The sequence below is a fragment of the Eumetopias jubatus genome, unplaced genomic scaffold (assembly GCF_037043125.1).
Source record: "Eumetopias jubatus isolate StellerSeaLion01/CBP00866 unplaced genomic scaffold, mEumJub1_p1.0 scaffold_8, whole genome shotgun sequence".
Classification (NCBI taxonomy): Eukaryota; Metazoa; Chordata; class Mammalia; order Carnivora; family Otariidae; genus Eumetopias; species Eumetopias jubatus.
In genome coordinates, this window is record NW_028274814.1 from 120,933,887 (window position 1) to 120,950,688 (window position 16,802).

Consider the following 16,802-nt stretch of genomic DNA (forward strand, 5'->3'; position numbering starts at 1 on the left):
GACTTCCTTATTACAAATCAATGTGTGTGTGTGTGTGTGTGTGTGTGTGTGTGTGTGTGTGTGTGTGTGTGTGTGTGTGTGTGTGTGTGTGTGTTAGTTCTCTTTCTCTGGAGAACACCCCAAATGATCTCCTATTGTCCACCTCCCCACTAAAACATTTCCCAGACCTTTCTTGCCCATTTTGAAAGATATTATGTTTACTGTGCCCTCTTTTCCTCTTCTCCATCCCTGCCACGCCACTACCTTCTGAAAAATATTCCTACCCTATCTCTGTAATTATGTAGCTAGAATATGAGCTGGCATCTTTTTTTTTAATTAGTCACCATTCATTACATCATTAGTTTCTGATGTAGTGTTCCATGATTCATTGTTTGCGTATAACACCCAGTGCTCCATGCAGAACGTGCCCTCTTTAATATCCATCACCAGGCTAACCCATCCCCCCGCCCCTCTTCCCTCTAGAACCCTGTTTGTTTTTGAGTCCCTAGTCTCTCATGGTTCATCTCCCCCTCCAATTTCCCCCCCCTTCATTTTTCCCTTCCTACTTTTTTTTTTTTTTTAACATATAATGTATTACTTGTTTCAGAGGTACAGGTCTGTGATTCATCAGTCTTACACAATTCACAGCACTCACCATAGCACATACCCTCCCCAATGTCTATCACCCAGCCACCCCTTCCCTCCCACCCCCCACCATTCCAGCAACCCTCAGTTTGTTTCCTGAGATTAAGAATTCCTCATATCAGTGAGGTCATATGGTATAAGTCTTTCTCTGACTTATTTTGCTTAGCATAATACCCTCTAGTTCCATCCACGTCGTTGCAAATGGCAAGAGTTCGTGTTTTTGATGGCTGCATAATATTCCATTGTGTGTGTGTGTGTGTGTGTGTGTGTGTGTGTGTGTGTGTGTGTGTGTATACCACATCTTCTTTATCCATTCATCTGTTGATGGACATCTTGGCTCTTTCCATAGTTTGGCTATTGTGGACATTGCTGCTATAAACACTGGGGTGCACGTACCCCTTCAGATCACTACATTTGTATCTACCCAATAGTGCAATGACTGGGTCATAGGGTTGAGCTGGCACCTTTTTAAAAAGACTGCCTACTCTCCAGGCCACAGTTGTTTGGCTGGGGGGAGGAAGGAACATCTGATCCAAGCTGGGCCAATCAGAGGCCTTACACATGTAAGGTTTGTGGATTTGTTTGTTTTTTTTTTAATTTAGAAACTGAAGAGAGTTGATTGAAGGCCTTTTCTGCTAGCAGCCACGTGCAGAAATCAGAGTTAGATTAGAGTTAGAATACAGAATTCTAAGAGCATGAAGCAAATACACTGAAGCAGAGGCAAGAGATGAAAAAAGAACCCTACTGATAATACCCAATTCCCCTGTCCTGTCAACTCCTAAAGCTTAGCCTTACCCTGCCTCTGTCTCAGTTATAGCAGTCAATAAATTCCCTTTTGACCTAAGCTGGTCTGAATTAGGTTTCAGTCAACTGCAACCAGAGGAGACACAGTAAATCCCTACTGTGTGCAAATCATTATGGAAATTTATATACCTGAAACTAAACACAAACTAAATTCATGTATTTTATATTATCTGTTTTCCATGAATTGATAGTTTTCAAAAATGTGTCCACTCTTTGCCCTAAAACATCAACATTGAGGCTACTTAAAACACAAAATTTACTCAAAAAGAATCTCTCTTTGCTTGTATTTCTAAGGGACTTACCAAATCAGAAAGCACAATTAGAAACCATGATGAGCTCCATGTTCCCTAATGAACACTATGAAGTCCCATTAAAAAATAATATATAAAAATAATACTATAATAGAAAATACTAAAAAATTCCACAATCTCTGAATCTTTCAGGAAAATCATGCATATTTATAAAACGAGGACATCAATAAATAAATATCTTCTTGGTACTTATACTTGATCTTAGCCAAAAGGCCGAGAAGCGATTCTTCTTGGTACTTATAAATTTAGTGTTTTCTTCTAAATCAGATAAAAGCTGAAATTTATTATCTTCTTATACATCACAGAACCCCTGTTACAGAGAAAGCATTTAATTATAAAGTAGTTATTAGTCTACAGGTCATATGAAAAATAAACTGGCCCTGAATTTCCTCTTCAACAAGACCAATGTTATTCTGTGAAATAGGAAAGATGGTGGCTTGGATTTAACTAAAATTCAAATAAACACACAACCTTCAGTACTCAAATTCAATTAAATTCAAAGTCTATAACCATCTACTATTTTATCAAGTTGCTAACAATGGTTTTAATGGCTGATTTCTCTAATCTCAAGCCCTATATATTTTCCGGAATGATGTGCTAAGCAGCACAAATGTGAATAAAAAGAACATAAAAGACAAAGAAGGAAACACACATATGCACTTCAAAAATACACGTGATAACTTAGTCATGAAGGGTTTGTACCTTCTCATGATCATAGTTCCATGTAACTTCTTTTTTATTCATTCTAATTTTACCATTAGGAAAGAGAATCAGGTAACCTGAGAATGGATAAGAGAGGAAAAGCAAGCTTGAAAGTAGTCAATACTTTTAATAAGGCAGGTGAAACAACTAGATGCTGAGAGATAAACAAGTTACTAAAAGCTTTAACAAAACGCAAAGCCCCATAATCAGCAGAAAGATCAGAAAGGTTAGGTATTCCATGTTTTCATTTTATAGAATTACAGGAAATGTTATGAATGCTTCATTTTCCCAACAGCACCCTAAGTACTAAATATAATATCTCAAGTTCAGTTCAAAGAACCATATTTTCACAAATTCTTATATAAATCAAAAACCCCTGAATCACAGATCTGTACTTCTGAAACAAATAATGCAATATATGTTAAGAAAAAAAAAAAGAAGAAGATAGCAGGAGGGAAGAATGAAGGGGAGTAAGTCAGAGGGGTAGACGAACCATGAGAGACGATGGACTCTGAAAAACAAACAGGGTTCTAGAGGGGAGGGGGGTGGGGGGATGGGTTGGCCTGGTGATGGGTATTAAAGAGGGCACGTTCTGCGTGGAGCACTGGGTGTTATGCACAAACAATGAATCATGGAACACTACATCGGAAACTAATGATGTAATGTATGGTGATTAACAATAAAAAAATTTTAAAAAACCCTTATTCTTCTGCAGTATTCTCAATCCCATCCCCATTAAGACTCCTCACACAATAACCACTCTGCCAAGAGAGTAGCAGAGGGATTATCAGAAAAGATATAAAGATTAGCACCCTGCTAATACTAATATCCAATTGAGAAGTATTTGTCCATGTGGTTCTAATCCAGTAAATATGTTTTACAGTTATGAGCCTTTGGCATTTTGTGATATACGGCATTCAATCTAAACAATGAAATGTTCAGAAAGGTTTTTGAGTCTCTGCTAAGTAAAGCATTTTAATCAAAGAGTCTGTCAAAATGACATTAGAGTTAATATAAGTAACATCAATGAAAGGTTTGGTGGAAAAGATTAAATTCAGTAAGTTTTAAATACTTAGTTACCTCAGGAGATTAATACAAGAAGGAAAAGACATGGATTCTTCATACATCTCACAATGAAGAAGAGAATGTGTACATAAAGGAGGGAGAGGGCATAAACATATATGCTTGCCTATGTATAAAATCTTTACAGAGGATACATGAAAAACTGAAAAGAATGGTTGCCTCTGGACTAAAGGACTGGGGGACCAGTGAATTGGGCTAAGAACACTGACTTTTCATTATATATTCTTTCAACTTATGGAATATTTGACCATATTTTCAATTCAATAAACATATTTAAAATAAAAAGCATAAACCATGAATACAAATAACTTCTGTGAAAGTAAAATATGTAAGCTACATGAAAAAGATACAAAGCACACTGGAGATTCAGAGGACAGAAAGATGACTCATCTACGAAAACAAGGAAACTGTCAACAAGGAGATGGTACATGAGATGGGCCTTAAATTATGGGTAGAATAGATATATAAGAGAAATCATCCTAGGGAGGAGAATACTTGACTATAGACACAAAGTTGGAAAGGATGGAGCATGTTTAGGAAAGTATTCATGAAGAAGTTTAAGTCACATATAAGGTGCCATATTCTTTTTCTATGGCTGCTAACAAATTACCATATAATTAGAGCCTTAAATCAACACATATTTATCATCTTATGGTTTCTGTGGCCAGGAGTCCATGTTAGGTTGGTCCTCTGCTCAGGTACTCGTTAGGGTGAAATCAAAGTATCTGCCAGGGCTAGGGTTTCATCTAAAATGTGGGGTCCTCCTCCAAGATCACCGGTTGTGGGCTGAATTTAATTCCTTGCATTGCTAAGACTGACTCCCATTCTCAGATAAGAATAATGTACCTTTCAGTTAAAGTCAACTGATTTGTAACCTCATCACAGGTGTGATAACTCATCATATTCACACATTCACAAGTTCTGCCAGCACACAAAGAAGACTCTACAGAAGACACTCAAGAGGATTATACAGGACATGTACATCACAGTAAGAATCTTCAGGAACATCTTAGAATTCTGCCTAGCACAGATGGTAATAGAAGATGAGAATAAAAATTCTTTAGGGCTATACCAAAATCCAACTAAATAGTTTTCCCTATTTTTCTGTTCCCAAAGATGCTGCTGTGTGTAAAATGTATATATATAATTACAGCTGCAACCAAGAATCTTCCCGTATTTGGTAACTCTATTCTTTGACTGTTGATGGTAGTCACTTCTAATACAGCCTATTTTACTAACTGGGAATATCTGCCTCTCTCTCACAGTCTTTAATTCAATATGAATCATTCCTACCTCTGAATGAGGTAATTCCTGGCCGGCTTCTCTGTTACTGTTAGATTAATACTGAACTTATTAAGGACCTCCCTCACTCCACAAAGACAAAGAATCTTTGTTGTGCATTTTCCCCTTCTATTATTGGCTTTTATTTTTCTTGTCTTATGTTAGTTCATGCTACAAAAGCAATTTTAGGTATTCTGTGGTTCTCTAGCCTCCATCTTATCTATCCAAGAAAGAAGAATTGCAAATTCCGCAAAATGTCAGTTCTAGGGTCACATGGATGATTAAGTATACACATAATTAATATTTCTACAGTGCTGAATATGACTCTCTTTAAGAACACAAGTCTCAGAGTTAGAAATACTTCTTTGATCTGGCAGCTTATATTTTTCTCATAGATAAAAATGAAAAGGTTTTGTAACTTCTGCCTACTGATTTAGATGACAAATAATGCTGACAGACAAAGAAGTAGAACACCGTAAAAGAAGGCCACCTTATATAACTATTAGTCTCTCATAACAACACGGCACAAGGTATGAGATCTTCTTCAGACGGCTACTGCCACTGCTATAGTGATTTAACAAGGTGGTCTGTATTCTCCAATTTTGTTTTTTTATTCTTTTTAGGTAAACTCTACACCCAATGTGAGGCTTGAACTCAAAACCCTGAGATCAAGAGCTGCATGCTCTATCAACTGAGCCTGTCAGGTGCCTCTGTATTCTCCAATGTTAAACAAAGCATTATTATGTCTTCTTCTAAGAAAAGGGGTATTTATTAAGAATTACTGTTTGATGGAAGAAATGATAAAATAAACATTGCTAGCTATAATTAAAATTTTAATAGTCTTAGCTTACAAACAATGGCTTTCAAATTTGCAAACAGATTGTCAGGCCAAGTACAAGAGTCAGCTTTTTTTAATAGCAGTTTTATAGCATAATAGGTAATTAAGGCAACAAATACTAAATGAGTCCCCACTAAGTGTAAGGCACTGTCTAGTAGGTGGGTGATGGTGGAGAAGAAAAATTACAGGATGAATCAAATATGAATTCTGCCTTCAAGTCATTTATAAGTGAAAGGAAAATCCTGAGGACAGGACCAACCCAATTTTCCTTTCCCTTCTGTAGCAGGCAGACTCTTTAGGTGATCCCTATCATCCCCAACTCCTGGTCTTCCTGTGCTTGTATGACCCTCTCCCCTTGAGTGTGGGCAGGACCTCTGACTTGTTTGTAACCAAAAGAATCTGCTCAAGGTGACAGAAAATGTACATAATTATTTGTACTTAAGTATGTGATTATATTACAAAACATTATAGCACCCATCTTGATGGAGACTCTCTCCTTTGCTGGCTTTGAGGAAGCAAACAGCCATGGTCAGAATGCCGCATGACCAGGAACTACAGGAGGCTTCTAGGAGCTGAAGCCGACCTCTAGCTGACAGCCAGCAAGAAACTGAAGCCTTCGTCCTACAGCAAGGATCCAAATTCTGCCAACAATCTGAGTAAACCTGGAAACTGTTCCTTTCCCAGTCAAGCCTCAGGGGAGAACCACCTCTTGGCAAACACCTTGATTCAAGTTTTGTGCGATCTTCAGCAGAGGGCCCACAGAAACCAAATGCATGTTGTTTAAGACTAAATTTATGGTAATATTGTTACAGGGCAAAAGATAAACAAATATAGTTTCATTCTTTTAAGATTTTATTTTTTTACTTGAAAAAGAGAGCACACGAGAGGGCACAAGCAGGGGAGCAGCAGAGGGAGAGGGAGAAGCAGACTCCCCACTGAGCAGGGAGCCGGATGTGGGGCTCCATCTCAGGACCCTGAGCCGAAGGCAGACATTTAACTGACTGAGCCACCCAGGCGCCTTGATACACTTTCATTCTTCTCAAATTGTTCACATATCATAAGGGGCAAACTCAAGTATCCTAAACATCAGATCACCACTGGTAATATGAAACCCCCACCCTGCACACAAGAGAAAAGCAGAATCAGTTACATAGTCACACTCTTGTAAGAAGCAGGCTCCAATTTGTTGCCAATATTGCCAGAAGGACCAGGCTGGTTACCTGATTTACAGTTCAAAAACTAAAGATCAGCATCTCTTCTCAGAGCACAAGAAGCTTCCATTTCCTGACTAAATAATCAGAAGGAGCCACCAGGCCTATTAAGTATGAATGGAAAACCTGAAGGGTCAAGGGGCACCACAGTGGCTGGTTGAGATGACCAGTTTAGGTGTAGAAGAAAACTCTCATTCCTACTTACTCAAAGAAAGTAAAAATATATACCTCCTAGTAAAATACAGCTGTTTTCCGAACTCTTGTCTAAAAGCCACCTTTGCTTATATTTTTTGTTTTATTGAGGTATAACTGACGAATAAAATTGTAAGATAATTAAAGTGCACAATGTGATGATACGACACATGCACACATTGTAAAAGGATTCCTACAATCAAACTTATTACATATCCATTGCCTCACATATTTACCTCTCTCTTTTTTAAACCACCTTTTCTTAAACGCAGTGAGGCCCTGTTTGGGACATGCATTCATTATAAATGAGCCAGAGTAAGCCTACTACCATCTGAAGGTTCTTACCATCACTTTTTCAGAAGTCCCATCACCACGGGCTCACTGCAGCACAAATATTTTCACAAAGAGTGGAGGTGATATATTAATACAATTTTATCAGGATAACACAGGTAACTAAAAACAACAGTATTTATTTTTTTTATTATCCAGCAGTGAGAATTGGAAAAGTACTCAACTGTCACTGTACTTATTTAACACTCAGTTTTTAAAGAGTAAAGTCAGTTACTTGTTGTAAAACACAAAATGTGTGACAAAATATATGCTTAGAGTAATGTAGTTTTCTCCTTTGCAAAAGGAGATTCACTACATTATATCATTTCATTTTTCTGTGTATAGCAAAAGTGAATCAATTACCTATTTCAAAATGGGCAGCTAATTAACTTTTATTGCATATTTAAGAGAGTTATTTAATCTCTTTTGATTACACACACACACAAAGGCTGTTTGCAAATCATTAACAGTTAAGAAGTACTTCCAATGACACTTTAGGTACATAAAACATTCTTGGTTGCCTGAGAAAACCATTCCTTTAACATTAGTAAATGCATAATCACATTTCCAAATTGCAGGAAATAAAAGCAAAATAATTGGAAAGAATAAACATCTACGCTAAGTAAACTCCAGGGCACAACCAGAGATGAGTGTGTAAAGCCTAACTTGATCTGCACACGCCCACTGTGCCTCAGGGTATCTTTCTCTGGATGCCCTGTTTGCAAACATCTAGGTCAGTCCCATGGCTTAAACAACAATGTCCTAAATAGGGCATGAGAATAAATCAAATGCACAATAATGTAAATGAATGTATCTCCTAGATACAAGGAAGGACTAAATGTAACAATGTTAAAACCCGGCACAGAGAGGCCTGAAACAAACCAAAACAAAAATATTTCTAAGGCTTTCTAAAATAAAACATTTAAAATAGGCAGGGTATGGCGCCTGGGTGGCTCAGTCGTTAAACGTCTGCCTCCGGCTCAGGTCATGATCCTAGGGTCCTGGGATCGAGTCCCACATTAGGCTCCCTGCTCGGCCAGAAGCCTGCTTCTCCCTCTCCCACTACCCTGTGTTCCTGCTCTCGCTGTCTCTCTCTCTCTGTCAAATAAATAAATAAAATCTTTAAAAAAAAATAGGCAGGGTAAATGAAGAATAACCTATAGACAGCTATTCTTGCCTTAGTGAGGGGCAAAAGTCACATTTGGGTCTTTCACCTGCTACTTCTAGTTATAAGTAATAACCTGGTATACCAAACTCACAAAAATTCAGCCCACAGCACAAAACAAGTGGAATAACTGACCTCAGCCTAAAATGATGGTTCTACCATATTTCTTGGAATCCTTCCCAGAAGGCACTGGACCTCTATTTTTTGAGACCTGTGACATGCACCAATAATTAACTTAAATCGTTGATCTCTGCTACTAAGATATACAATAACATGGGTGGCCATTCTGTCTCCCACCTGTGCCCTAACCTGCACTAAGCATCTCACATATTCAACAGAATGACCTAAATAGGTTTTGCATTATATAGAACAGGGGTCTACAAACTTTTCCTATAAAGCGCAGATAGTAAATATTTTAGGCTTCATGGGACCATGTAGTCTCTGCTAGAGCTATTCAACATCATGGCATGAAAAGAGTCCTAGAGAATGTGTAAATGAATAGGTATGGCTGTATTCCAGGAAAACTATTTACAATAGGCTATAGGCTAGATTTGGACCACAAGCCATAGTTTGTCAACACCTGACAGGAACTCTCAGGGACTCCACACTTCAAATTTTTCTCAAGTCTAATAAATAGCTGAAAATCTCCCTTTGGTTGAGAAGAGAAGAAAACTGGACAATTTTTATTCTACCTTTAAATTGCCGAGATCATATACTAGCTATACAGCAGACCTAGGGATCTGTGGGACTCCCTGAATGAATAATCAAGACATTATGGGAGATGAGAAATGAAGAAGGGTAAAGATGGTCAGTAATTTTAACCAAGAACAAATAGTTATTGAAAATCATTACACCCATAAAAATTCTATCTGACCTAAAAATATTATATTTTTCCTGCCAATATTTAATAATGCATACCCTTCCCTCTCCTACTTTTTTCCACTCCTTCTCTATTGCTTACCTTGTGTAAAAACAGATAAAAGCAGCACTTGATGGTAGTAATAGCTTCCTCACTGGTCTCCCTGCTTCCAGAAATGAAATAAATAAATAAAACACAACTCTGTTCTGCTTACAATAAGTTGCCAATTTAGCAATGGTTAAGCGTATGAACTGTGGGTCACAGAGAACTTAGTGTGAGTCTAGATTCTATAATTTATTAGCTGTCTGACAAGCTTTGTGCAGTGGCAGTATCGTAGCCAATGAGGTTTATCCGAGGCGCGATTGTTGCTAATATTAGCTGTGTGACCCTGGGCAATTTATTTAACCTCTCCAACTTCTATTTCCTTATCTATAAAATAGTTTTAAAAAAGTCATAAAGTTGTGGTAAAAAGTAAATAAGGGAATTCATGTAAAATACTTATCAAAATACCTGATACATTATAATCATTCAATAAATGTATGCTATGGTTATGGTAACTATAGAGTTAATGTGTTTTATTTTTTTTTAAGATTTATTTATTTATTTGAGAGAGCGAGAATGAGAGAGAGAGAGAGAGAGCACATGAGAGGGGGGAGGGTCAGAGGGAGAAGCAAACTCCCCGCTGAGCAGGGAGCCCGATGCGGGACTCGATCCCGGGACTCCAGGATCATGACCTGAGCTGAAGGCAGTCACTTAACCAACTGAGCCACCCAGGCGCCCCTAGAGTTAATGTGTTTTAAAACCCGTCTGCACATTCTTTGAAATTCCTCCCACTGAGAGGTAAGATCTATGTGCCCTCCCCTTGAATCTGGGTCAGACTTGGTAAGTTGCTTGTAACCATGAGAATGCAGCAGAGGTGATACTCTATGGTTTCTGAGGCTAGGTCAGAGAAAGCCATACAGCTGTTCTCTGAGTCTCTTGATACACTCACTGTGGGGCCACATAAGAAATCCAGGTACTCTGACATTGCTACACTGGAGAGACCACATATAAGCACTATTCAGCTGAGCATCCACCCAGCCGTGAGTAAACCATCTTCTTCAACTAATCCAGCTAAGCCTTCAGATGACCACAACCATACAGATGACCATAGCCAACATCTGACTGCAACTACCTGACCACAGAATTGTGAGCAAAACAAGCTGTTACTTTAAATAGTTAAGTTTTGGGTAATTTGGTAGGTAGACAGCAATAGCAACCAGAACAAAATTTTAGTATAAGTAGTGATGTAACAAAAATCTAAAACATATAGCATTGGCCAGATCCCTCAGCAGCCTCACAAGAAACACAAGATAAAGATGCGCCTGGCTTGAAGAGGTTTATGGTTATGACTTTTATCTAATGGAGTAAACCCCAGTAAAATCCACCAAAAGAGTAAAAAATGTTCAAGGAAACTGTATGAACAGAAGTATTCCCAGCTTAAACTTAAATAAATAGAATAAGTAGGAAAAAAAAAAGAAGTCTTTGGACACCCAAACTTCTAGAAGTAGGAAGCAGGCCCAGAAAGCTATGCAAATGCAGATATACATCATTTCTTAAGGAAGTGAAAGAATGATTCAGAAGGAAGAATCAAGAACCCAAACGGCAGAACCAAGAGCAATGGAGAACAATTCCTAATGAGCAGTACTGGACCCTAATCAAGAAACTGGCAACATCTGACCAGCTGGATTTCAAAACTGCAACTGTCTCATGATTGCTATGTAGCTCTCATTTCTCCCATTTTAGAATGGGATGTCTATTGTGGTTATCCTATCCCTGAATCACTACTGTACAGTGGCTATGTGGGGAGCAGATAACATCTTTTCAGTTCATAGGTCTTCATATCAAGAGAAATTATATCTGAGGAGCATCACGTGCACACAGAGTTTATTTAGATAACTGGATCCTGAGCTCATGCCAGAACAAATAAGCCTTTAAGGTGGAAGAGGGGACACCTGGGTGGCTCAATGGGGTAAGCATCTGCCTTCGGCTCAGGTCATGATCCCAGGGTCCTGGGATCAAGCCCCACATCGGGCTCCCTGCTCTGCAGCTTCTCCCTCTGCCTGCTGCTCCCCCTGCTTGTGCTCTGTCTGACAAATAAATAAAAATATTTAAGAAAAAAAAATAAGGTGGAAGAGGGCTTGGAAGGTAATGAATTTTGCATTTGAGAGAATTATAAATAATTTGTGACCAGAGGAAAGACTGGTGGTTTTAAAACATGTCTATCTGCATCTTTTAAACAATTCTTTTTTTGACAAGTCTCCCATCAAGAGGTGTGGTCCATGTCCACTCCCCTTGAATCCAGCCCAGTTTTAGAGACAAGCTTGTAAAAATAAAATGCAGCAGAAATGACATTATAACTTCCACGTCTTGATCAGAAAAGCCCACAAAGTTTTTTCTTGATTCTCTTAAGACACTTGATCTGAGCAAAGTCTGCCACCATGTAAAAAGTCTGACTACCCCCAAAACAGCATGCTGGAGAGGCCACATGTAGGTACTTTGGTTAGTAGCAAAGCTGACGGCCCACCAACAGCCAGCATCAACTACCAGCCATGTGAGTGAGCCAGATCAGATATCCAGCCCACTTGAATCTATATGGCTTTTAGCCCCACTGACATCTGGCTATAAGTGACAGAGCCTTAAATGAGGCACGCCCAGCATACAGACTACTGCCTAGTAACAAATTATTGACCCACAAAAATATGAGCAATATAGTCATTTTACTCTTCTACGTTTTACATAATGTCTTATACAATAGTAAGCTAAACAATAATGATGATGTCACTCTCTTTCAGTGCTTCCTGTTATTCTTAGAATAAAGTCAAGTTCCTTTTATATAATTTACATGGTCCTGCATGATCCAGTACATTTACCTGGTTGTTAACTAGTAAGTGGCCTTAGCTGAAATGTCCCTTCCTCTAAAAACTACTCCTTTTAACATCAAGTATAGGGTAGGGGCCCCTTCTAAGCATTCCTATAACATTCTTTACTTTTCCTGTTACAGTACTTGGCTATGCTACATATTTACTTACATTAATCTCTCAGTAGACTCTACATCCTCTACACGTAGGAATCACATCTATCTTATGGACCAATGTGATGCCAATACCCAGTGCACATGATAAGCATTCATATAGCTTTGCTAAGTATTAAATGAATAACAAGATCATAGGGTAGAAAAAGTAGAAAGAACCCTAATAGCAAACAAAATAGAATAGAATAGGTTAGTAATATAGGTAGGTACAAACAATATACTGTAGGAGAATGGAGAAGGGAAAACCTCTCTGAAGGAGGAATTTTGGTGAGACAATGGATACAGAATCAATACAGGAAAGTTTATTTTAAAAGGATTAATCATTAATTGTTTTTGGCATAAGCAACAATAACTGAAACAGACATAACAGGTACTTCATAAAAGATGGTATCCAAATGGCCAATAAGCATATGAAAAAGTGCTCAACATCATCATTCAGCAGGCAAATGCAAACTAAAACACAATGAGATACCACAACACACCCACTAGAATAAATAAAATTAAAAAGGCTTACAATATCAAGTGTTGACAAAGTGTGGAGTATTGACACTTTCTTACATTGCTGGTTAAAAGTGTAAATTTGTACAAACTTTCTGGAAAACTATCTGGCAACATTTGGTGAAACTAAAATTATGCCCACTCTATAACCCAGAAATTCCACTTCTACATTTATAACAGAAATGCATATAGATGTACATAAACAAATGTATACACATACACACACACCCCAAAATATGTGTGCAAGAATGTTCATGGGAGCACTATTCATAATAGCCAAAAACTAGCAACAACCCAATTGCTCACCAACAGGAGAATGTATAAACTATGGTATGTTTATACAATAAAACTATACAACAATTAAAACGTACTACCACTATCTGCAACAGCATGCATGAATCTCAGAAATGAGTAAAACAAGCTAAACAAAAGACTAGTCAGAATTCCATTCCATTTATATGAATTTCAAAAACAAACTAAGTCAAAACTAATATGAAGACAGAAGTCACAATAGCAGTTACCTCTCAAGGACCACTGACTGAGAAAGGGTATAAGGCAGCTTTCCTGGGTACTGGAAATATTCTCTATCTTAACCTGGTTTCACGGAATTGTACACAAGATTTGTGTACTTCACTATGTGGTATACCTCATTAAAAACTGTTTAAGGGGCACCTGGGTGGCTCAGTTGGTTAAGGTGTCCAACTCTTGGTTTCAGCTCAGGTCATGATCTCAGGGTCATGAAATCAAGCACCAGGTCAGGCTCCACACTCAGTGTGGAGTCTGCTTGAGATTCTCTCCTCCCCCCGACCCCGTGCCTCTCCCTGCTCTCTCTCTCAAATAAATAAATAAAATCTTTTTTAAAAATTGTTTAAATATCCTGCAAACCAGTTTACCATTCTTAAGGCACAGAAATAGTACAGACAGCAAAAGAGCGATGACCTACATAAAACAGCAAGAAAAAATTCCCATTGGACCTCCTCTGCCCTTTGGTGATACTAAACACATGACAGCTGAAATGCAGGTGTGCGGGGGGGGGGGGGGTGGGTGGGGGGGGGATCAGCAATAAACTAATGACTGCTCTCGTGCCAACTTCAGCTGGCGCACACACTATCCAAACTGCTTAAATGAAGCTGAAAGTAAACAGGCCTTTAAGAATAATATTTTTTCGGGCACCCAGGTGGTTCAGTTGGTTAAATGACTGCCTTCGGCTCAGGTCATGATCCTGCAGACCCGGGATCAAGCCCCGCATCCAGCTCCCTGCTCGGCAGGGAGTCTACTTCTCCCTCTCCCACTAACCCCTCTCATGCTCTCTCTCTCTCTCTCTCACATAAATAAATAAAATCTTTAAAAAAATAAATAATATTTTTTCATTTATGTTGCTGTCCTACCAAATTTACAGAAATAATCTCTTATATTTGGATTTTATAAACATTCATTAAAATATAACTATCCTTGGGGAGCCTGGGTGGCTCAGTCAGTTAAGTATCTGCCTTGGGCTCAGGTCATGATCTCAGGGTCCTGGGATCAAGTCCCACATCGGGCCCCCTGCTCAGCAGGGAGTCTGTTTCTCCCTCTCCCTCTCTCCTCATGCTCATTATCTCTCTCTCAAATAAATAAAATCTTTAAAATATACATATATATATAATTACCTTTAATTATCTGAGACTCAACACTTAAATACTCTGGAGTTATGTAAAAGAATGAAGATGTGAACTGTATTTGGCCCATCTATGTAGTCAGTTTAGATGAACGGTAACATACTGCTAATGAGATCAAAGTTGTAGGTTCCAGCCTTAAAGGAGTCCGTTCCATGCAGAAACTAATGTCCTTTGGCATAGTCATAACAATGCTTTCCACAGTCTGATAGCTTCTATTACAAGAATCAAAAAAAAGAGAAGACACAGTATATGTATTCAGAATTGCATAAATGTTACAAATATAACAATTTAAAGCATATCGTATTATTAGCACAGTTATTGTTAATATCACTAAACAAAAAAATGAACTCTCCCTGCTTCCATATGATAAAATCAGCAGGACACCATATGGAAACTAAAATTAGATTTGGGTTATCAAAATGTAGAGGGTAAAAACTTGCAGACAAATTTGGCCAAATTGATTAAACTCAAGAACTCTGTCTCAAGACTACTCATATTTTCTTTTTATATGTGATATTTAAATCATATTTTTCTGTCCTCCCCACACTCCAGCAATCTACAATAGAGATTTCCAGATCTACTTGATTTGGAGGTTAAATGAGATAATGTAGTAAATTTAAAAAAAGAAAAAAAAAACAGAAAAATCATTCATTTAAAATTCTGTAATTACCCAAAAGTTATAATTACTGGCAAGCTTAACTGGAATCTAAATTTTCTAACTACTAGATTTGCCCCAAATAAGTTTAATAAATTCCTAAAAAAAAGTGATACTTAAAAAAAAATACTTGAGGAAACTGATCTACAATACAATTTACTTAATGCATCCAACTTACTATGAGAAATATACTGAGATGTTCAAGAGTGACTTAAAAGTGTTCACATTCCACATTATTCAAATAGCTTGTAAGAGAAAGAATATCCACACAGTAATACAAAGCAAAAAGTGAGGCAAGTCATGAGAAGATACAGATAAGTGGAACCAGAAGTTGGAGAATGACATCCAGCTGACATAAGGAAAGGCATCCCCAAGGAAAGAGCATTTGAGTTAGGTTTTAAAAACTAGACAGCACAGGGACGCCTGGGTGGCTCAGTCATTAAGCGTCTGCCTTTGGCTCAGGTCATGATCCCAGGGTCCTGGAATCGAGTCCCACATCGGGCTCCTTGCTCAGTGAGGAGCCTGCTTCTCCCTCTCCCTCTACTGCTCCCCCTGCTTGTGCTCTCTCTCTCTCTGACAAATAAATAAATAAAAATCTTAAAAAAAAAAAACTAGACAGCACATAATATATAACATTATAGTTGGCTTCATTAAAAAAAAAAAAAAGGCAGTAGCATTTGCCTTCACAACTGCAATGAAATAGTTATATGTGTAATTACTTAGTTGGTGTCTCTCTCCCCAACTAGACTTCAAGTTCTGAAAGGGCTGAGCCTCTTACTTTTTCAACTGTCTCTCCAGTACCTAGCAAAGCATCTGGTACATGGTAGACATTTAGAAAATATTTGCTAAATAAATGAATAACAGAGGCAGGAAAGTAATAATTTGCCTAGAAAAAAAGAAGGGATACGAAGATCAAACAAGTATTTAGGGCCAAATCACAGAAGACCTTGAAAATCAAACTGAGTAATTTTTACCTTATTTGGTTGTTAATAAGGACTCACTGAAGTTTTAAGCAGTGCAGTGACATAACTGAGTCTGTGCTTTAGAAAGTGTATCTAAAAGCAATACATACAGTGGAGCACAAAAGACAAAGAAGGTCTCGTGATTGAGATCACAAGATCATTACAGGTGTCCGGATCAAAGATAACAAGGACTTAAAACTAAAATAAAAGCAGGGGCGCCTGGGTCGCTCAGTCGGTTAAGTATCTGCCTTGGGCTCAGGTCATGATTTCAGGGTCCTGGAGTCAAGGCTCCCCTGCTCAGCGGGGAGACTGCTTCTGCTTCTGCTTCTCCCCCTCCCCCTTCGTGCTCTCTCTCTCTCTCTCTGTCGAATAAATAAAATCTTTAAAAAAAACAACTAAAATAAAAGCAGTGGGAAGGGGTTGGGCGCCTGGGTGGCTCAGGTCATGATCCTGGAGTCCCGGGATCGAGTCCCGCATCGGGCTCCCTGCTCGGCGGGGAGTCTGCTTCTCCCTCTGACCCTCTTCCCTCTCGTGCTCTCTCTCTCTCATTCTCTCT

The 16,802-nt window shown here is 38.4% G+C and overlaps 1 protein-coding gene and 1 pseudogene across 6 annotated transcripts in view; one reads left to right on the top strand and one right to left on the bottom strand.

Moving 5' to 3' along the window:
• ANKS1B (ankyrin repeat and sterile alpha motif domain containing 1B) overlaps positions 1-16,802 on the bottom strand; it is a 1,102,644-nt gene that overhangs the window by 1,045,633 nt on the left and 40,209 nt on the right. The window lies entirely within an intron of this gene.
• LOC114223013 (U4 spliceosomal RNA) lies at positions 9,712-9,774 on the top strand (annotated as a pseudogene).